The sequence below is a fragment of the Notothenia rossii genome (genome assembly GCF_949606895.1).
Source record: "Notothenia rossii genome assembly, chromosome: 3".
Lineage (NCBI taxonomy): Eukaryota > Metazoa > Chordata > Actinopteri > Perciformes > Nototheniidae > Notothenia > Notothenia rossii.
In genome coordinates this window covers 22800388-22809574 of record NC_136901.1, presented here as the reverse complement: position 1 = coordinate 22809574, position 9187 = coordinate 22800388, and the positions used below count along the sequence as shown (strand labels likewise).

Below are 9187 nucleotides of genomic sequence, written 5' to 3'. Positions count from 1 at the left end.
TAACAGACTTTTTCTGCCTCTGGAGGAAAGTGAGGGGAGTTGACATGTTCTCACTTTCACCCCTTTTCTATGGATGAATTGAAATACATTGCCTGGAGGATAGGACAGAGAGATGACAGACTCTCTGGGGTTGCCCTCTTGAGGCTGTGTAACGCATGCGCAGTTAGTCTGTGTCGACCTGGAGCATGAGGTCCACTGTTCGTTAATGGCTCTGTATTGGTGTTATGCACGTTGATTGAATAAACCAAGTTAACAGAAGATAAACGTTGTGTTTATTTGTAGTAGACTAACAGTGTGGATTTAAAATGTATTTTCCGTCATGTCATATTGCTTTTTGTCTGTTCTACACATCAAGACGTAAAGTTGTGTTTCTCACGTGTGAGTTTTTGGCCTCAACCTCTAATATTAACCCCACCACTGACACGTATTTCCTTCCATGACACGCGTCTGAGCTACAAGGCATTTCATTAGTGAGCCACATAGGAAGAGACCACCCCTCTTCTTCTTTTTATATTTCAGTGTGAGGTTCACTCAGTCAGCAGCCAGACGCTATGGAGGCCACAGGGCTCTGCATCACACTGTGTGAGTACTGAGTCTTCATCTGCTGTTTTTCATATCAAAGATGATATCATATAGTCTAAAGGAACATATGGTAGATTTGTGTCAATATTGCTTGATTTTATACGTTTTTTGTTACGACTGGAGCACACACAAAAATGTTAGGACCCAAATGCATGACTCCAGACAAAAGATGATTCAAAAAAAGGATTTACTTGAGGTGATATACAAGGTAATACAAAACTCTCAAAAGACTTCACAACTATATATATTCACGTTGTGTTGTGTTTGCAGCCGTTCACAGAGAGACGTGTCCCTCCTCGGATCACTCCCTTCACGTCCTCCTCGTCTTAAGGACTGTGTTCACCGTAGTGATGGTGGCTCTGCTGCTGCTGCTGGCGGGACTGCTGCATTGTGGGAAACTCAGGGTTACACAGAAATAACTCATGTAAAAAGATCATAGATAGTTTGGTCATCAAGACAATGAACACCACGAGCTGAGGACATTATCACTTCTTCAGCTTTGTATCTCTTCTTTTGCTCAGGTTGAGTGTGAGGTGTGTAACTTCTCTGTGTCTCATGATGGTACGAGCAGCAGCTGTTAGACTTTCTCACACTCAAGACAGAGTTGAAAACCACAGAGGTACTGACTGACGCATGCATTTATTTTTAAAGGTGAGCTGAGTGTATGTTGTTCTGAGTTTTATTTTAGATTACAGATTTCAGCTTCTCAGACACAATCCACAGAACATATTTGTATGTAAATCTAAGTAGAAGAGGCTTTGTAGAAACAGTAAAACTTGTATTGTTTTATTGCGTAACTGAAGGGGTCAACAACTCACGGGACATATATACAAAAACATATTTGGAAGTTGGTATTTCCAAAAGAAAATATCCAAACTGTATCAGCATCTGAACTTTTCAAATTAAGATACAATTTGAAATTGATTATATCTTCATAGCAGAAAGTATAGTGCTGTATTATAGTTTTAACATATACAATGACAACAATACACAATTCATAAGTTCTGTAATGATCGTATGCATTTCAAATCCAGTAAACTCAAAACATTTTATTTTGTTAATTTCCGTATTCTCACCTTTCATAAGAATGTTTTGACTGAAGAAAAGTATTATTTTTTTATAACAATATATAAAATAAAGATATGTTCACCACATTTTAAGAATATTTTTTTTTGAATGGTTGAAATACCAGAATAATAAAAGTAAAATGTTTGTTTGAGCATCACGACTGTCATGTTGTTCCTGATGTATGATGTGTATAATGTTGGAAATGTGCTAACTTCTCATATAACTCTTTCCTGTTGGTGATAAATCTGTTCAGAGACGTTGCACATCTTTTTCATGAGGCAGCGGACAAGAGCATCAAAAGTCGCAAATCTACTTTTGTTGCTATGCAGATGATGAGCAGGAGCTTATTTGCAACCTTTAATAAAAATAGAGTAAGATCAGCTGAAGGAAAATAATATGAGCAGAAAAGAAGGGGTTGGTTATTGTCTTTCAGGGGATTTCATACAGAGTTGATGTTGTATCACCCCCTTTTTGTTGCGGAGGCTGAACCACAGTATATCTCCAGATTTCCAGGGCTTCAGATCCTCCCACACCAGGTCATTGGGAGGATAACAGGGATCAGTCATTGGTACCCAGATCTGTAAAATACAAGTTCACACTCATAAGACGGAATCATGAAATGATGAAAAAATTAAAACAATAAATACAATGTGTTTTTAGACCTGGAATATATTAAATTCAGTGTTGAAAAAAGAAGAGTATTACAAATCTTTCAACAAAAATTTAAAATGCAACTCACAGTGACACAGTGTGTCTGTTTTTCTTTTTTTTGTTGTTGACTTGCAGAGTTAACTTCCAACCCTTCAACTGTTTGTCCTGCAAGAGATAAAATCCGGTTTTGGAGGGAGGACGAGAGACAGAAACCCTAATCTTTTAATATCACAGGTAAATCCTCTATGTTCCAACAAGTCCTCCAACTCATACGACCAAGTGGGCCGATTGTTCAAGTGCTTAATACGTCCTATAATTACGTTTTAAAGTGTTCGCCCTCTAGTGCTCCTGTTGAATGCAAACGTTACAGATGGTCGTTTATTCACGAATAACCCTCTCTGTAAAATCCTAAATTGTAGGATAGTTTGGCCATTAAAACGCTTTTTTATTAGATTTCTAGCGAGAAGTGTATATTGTACTTTTAGAATCCACGTCCAGTGGATATGTAGGATCTATAGTTTGATAGATATTACGAGGATGACTTGAGGTATGCGGCAGTATTTCCGGTCTCGACGTTTTCATAATAAAACCAATGATCAAATGATTTAGCAGTGATATCTGCAGTACTCATCAACTAAAAAACATCAGTTTATCCTTGTTAATTATACTGCATTTATTGGTTTAAATTGTGTACAATGCTTTTGTGTTTTTACCATAGGTTTTTCTCTTTAGATTCTGAGAGACACCTTTCTTTTTTCAGAGGTTTTTTGATAGGCTAAAACATTGATTGATTTTGCCGCAATGCATGTTGGGATATGGTGTTTGTGCGATATGAAATCGGAAAAACATTTTTTAAAAATAAAATAATACTTTATTCCGAGTGTTCTTGCTTTTCTCTTTGGAAGTCATCACATAACGGCATTCTAATACACGGTTCGGCTGCATTAAATATTACACATCTGCCGTAGATATTTATTTATAGAGCCCTGATCAGAAGACTTCTGGACAAACTTGAATAACTGCCGCCAAAACTGAATATGTGACGTGGATCATAAATATATCAACAATTAAACAACATCTTCCATTTCTTTTCACACAATACGTCTCCTTGCAGTATCAACACTAATTTGGCTGACTTTTATATTTGATCCAATTGGTAGATAGGTTATGTTTACACCATAACGGGGCACAGCTGATACAAAATGATTTTTTATAGTTTTTAAAGATATTATTTACTACCTTTCCAACTCCTCAGGCAGTTGACTGTTACAGGTCTATACAGGTTCATGGTACAATGCATAAGCTTCAAATCGAGAGACTGAAACTGTATTTTCCTTAACTGTTCTGTTTTAATTGTACAATAAAGTTAATAGTCATATTATGTTTGATATTATTATGTTTTATTAATTACACCACTGGTTTTTTAACCCGCGCCGCCTAGTGGTTAAAGCACGTTATTTAATTTTGTTGTTGAATACGTTTTATTTGATGAAAACATTTAAATATTAAGAGTAGACTACATACAAAATTGAACATATCAAGAAGATACTGTAGTGATCTCTACAATAAAACAGTTTAGTGCAGGACGTCCAAAGACATTAACAGGAGGATGTGCAAAACAGACAAACTGATAAAGCTTTATTTAAACATTAAAGAATACTTTAAGTTAAGGTCTTCTTTTGATTAAGAAAAAAACGTTGGGGTTATCCACAGATAAATATGAAGTCTGACAAAGTACTTAATGTCCAATATATTGCATAGTTTATTTTGGCCCTTGAGAATCAACTTCCCTGAATTTGACTCAGGTGTAACTAAAGTCTGATTTAAGGGTTGTTTATATTTCACATCATTAATCAGAATCTGCAAAGTAACTAAAATAAATGTGGAGTTAAAAATACCAGGTTAACCTCTGAATTGTAGTGGAGTAGAACAAAGTAGTATGCTGCTGTTACAAAAACATTTCCCAATTTGGTATCAATACAGTATATCTTATCTTAAGATGATCGATGGCTACTGCCATATTTGCAAAATGTGCCTCTGAACCTTGACAAGTGCATGTTTCTGGCTTATCAATGAACAACAGGACCGGTCACAGAAATAAGACCAGCTGTTAAATAAAGCTCTTCTGACCTTAGGTGTCATGTGGGTATATGAATTCACCCATTTATTAATTATATGTTTTACATTTGATAACACCACTGTGTTTCGTATCCCCTAAACATCCAGGGTGTAAACAGTTTAATACTGGCAACTTCTAATTGTGGGAAATACGAAAACGTCTTATAAATAGACGTGTCATGGAACATGTTGCAAAACACACAATAGACAGCATGTGTAAATTCCGAAAAAACTATTTGTTTCTCCGAATCGAAGGTTAAAAACACAAAAGCATTGTACACAATTTCAACTAATCAGTGTAATTAACAAACATAAACTGATTTTTTTTAATGGATGAGTAATGCAGATATCACTGTGTAATAATTTGACAGTGAGGGGAATATATCCGGTTTTATTATGAAAACTTCGAGACCGGAAAAACTGTTTTCACCCACGCTAATTTTACATGGAAGCTGCATACACGTTATCCTGACGAGACCTCAAATCATCTTCTTAATATCTATCAAACTATAGATCCTACACATCAACTGGACGTGGATCCTAAAAGTACAATATACACTTCTCGCTAGAAATGGAATCAAAAATCATTTGAATGGCCAAACTATTCTACAATTTAGGATTTTCCAGAGAGGGTTATTTGTGAATAAACGTCCCTCCGGAGCGTTTGCAATGAACGGGCCGGAAGCATGTTGTTTCTTACACGACCACTAGAGCACCTCTAGTTGTCATGTAAGAAACAACATACACTTTAAAACGTGTCTCTGGGTCGTAATAAGGGCATGAACAATCGGCCTATATGGTCGTTTTTTGTAGGAGGACAGGCTGAACAGAGCATTCCAGTTTCTGCCTGACTGCTTTAGACCATAAAGGGACTTCTGTAATTTGCATACTAACTTTTTCTCCAGTTTTTGACTTTTTCTCATAACCTTCAGGTTTTTCCAAATAGACCTCACAATCAATGGGTGCATGCAGGTATGCAGTTTTCACATCCATTTGGTGTAAAACTAAATCTTCCTGCACTGCCTTTTGCATGACAACTCTAACAGTTGTCATGTCAGCTGTAGGTGAGAAAGTTTCCTCATAGTCAATGCCTTGTTTTTGGCTTGAACCTTTTGCAACAAATCTTGCCTTATACTTGTCTGACCCATCATTATCACACTTGAGAGTATAGACCCACCTAACCCCCACTGCCTTTTTGCCTAGAGGCAACTGGGTGATCTTGAATATGTCATTCTCTTCTAGTGACTGCATCTCGTCATTCATTGCATTGATCCACTGCCGTGACTTGGTTGACCCTATGGCCTTCTGGTAATTTTGTGGTATGTCACAAACTGCTCTATAACAAGATTCTACACATGTTGCCAGTTGGTCTGTATCCTCAGTCTCATAATCCTGTAAGTGCATTGGCTTTCTCCTAGCTCTAGGTGGGTTCTTTCTAGCCTCACTCTCAGTGCCTGGCTGTTCACATTCAGCCACAGAAACATCCCCTTGAACACTTTGACCTGATGCATTTCCCATTTTTTCATCAACATTTTCCTCATTGTCAAGGACCCTGGGGTGTACCTCTCTGTCCTGACATTCAGTTTGTGACCCAGGTGTCTGTGTTTCTTTCTCTTTGGCTGTCTTGTTTGTTAATTTCACCAACCTATGTTTTTGGACCTTATCTCTGTCTGGACAGTACACAAGATAAGCTGGACTGTTCTTATCATATCCAATAAAAATGCCCTGCTCACATCTGGAATCTAACTTCCCCTTTTCTTGTGTGTAGGCAAAACACACAGATCCAAATGTCTGAAGTTTGGACATGTCTGGCTTCTTGCCTGTGAGCATCTCATAAGGTGTTTTCTTTGTGTGATTACTGTAACACCTGTTTCTTACATAGGCTGCCGTCTGTACAGCATAATTCCACAGTGTGTCTGGCAACTTACTTTCTAACAGTATACACCTGCGCATTTCATAGAGGGTTCGCCAACCTCACTCTGCTGTGCGATTTTGGTGAGGTGAATAGGGTGCAGATGTCTCATGTCTAATCCTATTCTTGGTTAACAGTGATTTGAATTCTGTATTAATAAATTCCCCACCGTTGTCTGAGCGTAAACATTTTACTTTTCCATAAGGTGCTGAGTCTGCCAAGAACCTCTCTGTGGCATGTATTGCATCACTTTTGGATTTGAGAAAATAAACAGTTATGGCACCCGAATAGTCGTCTGTAAAAGACTGTGCATATTTGTGCCCTTCTAAGCTTGGGGTTCTCATGGGACCGGCTAAATCAGTGTGGACCAGCTGTAAAGGTTCTGTAGCCTTTCGGTCGGGCTCCCTATTCCTTGTCTGGGGGAATTTTCCTTTTGTACAAATTTCACACAACTGTGCTGTGACTGCACTGCCTCTTATCTCCATGCCTTTTACCACACCCAGTAACATTTGTACATCCTCATAATTGCAATGTCCCAAAATGTCATGCCAAGTTTGCATGTCGTGGCACACATTACATTTATCAAAATGTTTCTGAACAGTTGGCAAGTAAAACAGATTACCACTTTCATGGAAGTCAAACCGGTTGTTACCACTCTTGGTGATCATGTGGCTGTCCCCCTTCTTGAAAGTGACTGTCACTCCTCCATTTGTTGCTCTTGCCACTTAGAAGATATCGTGTGGATACGTCGGCATATACAGTGCCTCATGCAGCTGTGCTCTTTGTTGACGTCCATCGTTGTCTAGCAGGTAGATCAGCGCCGTCCCTCTGCGTTGCGCCATCCCGCTGCATTTGTTCCCATCCGCCAGCTCGATTGAATGGGTGTCGGGATGGAATGTGTTTTCAAATCTCTTGAACTTGGCGATATCGTTCACTATGTGGGATGTCGCTCCAGCGTCCACCATGATGCCTTTCTTCTTTACGTTGGCTGATGGCCTCTCGCTTTTTGCCTGCTTGGCCATGAAGCAATGATCCTCGTCGCCGTTGTCCTTCTCTTCTTCCTCTGCAACCTTCCTGGCTCCGTCTTCTTTTCAATTTTTCCTGCACAGGGACTCTGTGTGTGTGTTGCTCTTGCAGTGACTGCACCACACTTTCTGGGTGCAGTTGCTTCTAATGTGTCCTTTTTCTCCACACTTGTAACAAGTCACTGAAGTCAGAGTGGCTTCTCCATTCTTCCTGTGTGTCTTGGTGCCTTGTCTACCTTGCCTTGTGTTAGTCTTCATCACACTGTCCATAGATCCAGTCGTCCTCATCTTCTCAGATTCTTCATAGACCCTTAGTCTTCTCTTGAAGTTTTTAAATGTAACATCGTCCTCGTTCTGTGTTACATGGACAGCCAGTGGCCTGAATGAATCTGGCAGTCCATTCAAAATGGTGGCTACAAGCAGCACATCACTCATGTTCTCTCCTGCATCACGTAGAGCTGCAATTATATTCTCAGCCCTTATCATGTAATCAGTAACAGTTTCATTGTCTGCCATTTGTATGGTGGTCAATGATGTATACAGGTTTAGAATCCTTGGCTTGCTTTTTCCTGAATAGTGCTCCCTCAATAATTTCAGGGCTTTTCTTCCATCCTCGGCGGCATCATGTCTTATCAATGACAGGCTCTTATCATCCAGGGCATTCACTAACTGTGCATAACAGTCTTCATTTTTTCCTGGATCTGCAGCTAATGCGACTTCACCCATGGGCACTCGCAAAATAGTGTCTTTTAGCTTCAAAATGTGCAAACGGCTAAGGAATTTCGTCTCCCACAGAACATACTTATCTTCTGTTCCATCGAATAAAATCTGCTGGGGTGTTCCTGCTCCGGCCATTTTTTACGTTGCATCCACGTTAACACGTTTGCTCTTTATACAGTTCACTTATCTCCAAACATTGGGTTGCGGCTTGTAGAAACACCGTTACTTTAGTTTACGCGGGAGACTATCAGCGCCGTCTTCATCCAGGTCCCACTAGTAGCTTCTCTTGGCTAACAGCTTGTTCTTCTGTTACCTTGTTGCTCTAGACTGGCATTCCTGGGCCCATAACCTGTTAGGCGGAGTGCGTTGCGGTGGAGATTTAATAGAACTCAGTCGTAGACAGCTTTCTTTAGCCTTCATTTGGCATATTTATTTATATCGTGGTAGGAGAGATGCGGTTGTGCTGCCGCTGTATTCGATCCAAACAACATCTGAACGGATAAGGTAGAGGCCACAGGTAGTGCAAGGACGCACTGCAGACAACATTGCCCTCTGCAGGACACAATGAGCAAGGGCACACATAATGGTACAACATTTAACACTTAAAGTTTCCAGAATTGTTCCACAGGAGGTGTTTTTATATATTGCGTGAGCTGAAGTGTGATAAATGGTGAATAGGTGGTGAATGGTGCTAAATATGCTAATCTGAGGGGGGTGCAGCCTTTTCGCTGCTGGAGAGGACGCTGGCGTTGACTGTTCGCCGCTTCTCGCCTCTGTCACCCTCTATCACCCTCAGCTACCATTCGTTCTTCAATCTTTCGAATTGGACCACTGCCCTGCATTTACACATCTTTAATGCAATGCACATTGTTTTTAAATGTTTTACTTATTTTTGACTTCTGCTTCCGTTGCTGGCTGTAGCCGGCTGCCCTCACGTAGCCATCAACGTGCCGGGTGGCTATTGCTATCTGCTACATCGCCTACTGTCTGTCTCCGTCCCACGCAACAACCGTGAACTCTCTCTGCCTCCTGCCTTCATCTCTGGGGTGCATCTGTCCCGTCCCGCTGCTCACATCCTCCTGCCATGTCGTGGATCTTCCTCGTCTCCACA

The 9187-nt window shown here is 40.0% G+C and overlaps 1 long non-coding RNA gene across 1 annotated transcript; it reads right to left on the bottom strand.

Annotated features, from left to right (window-relative positions):
- Positions 1-752: 752 nt before the first annotated feature.
- On the bottom strand, positions 753-4921 carry LOC307031317. Its single transcript, XR_013805922.1, has 2 exons — positions 2390-4921; positions 753-2228 (listed from the first exon to the last, which is right to left on the bottom strand). It is a non-coding gene; the product is annotated as an uncharacterized lncRNA (long non-coding RNA).
- Between the last annotated feature and the right edge of the window lie 4266 nt (positions 4922-9187).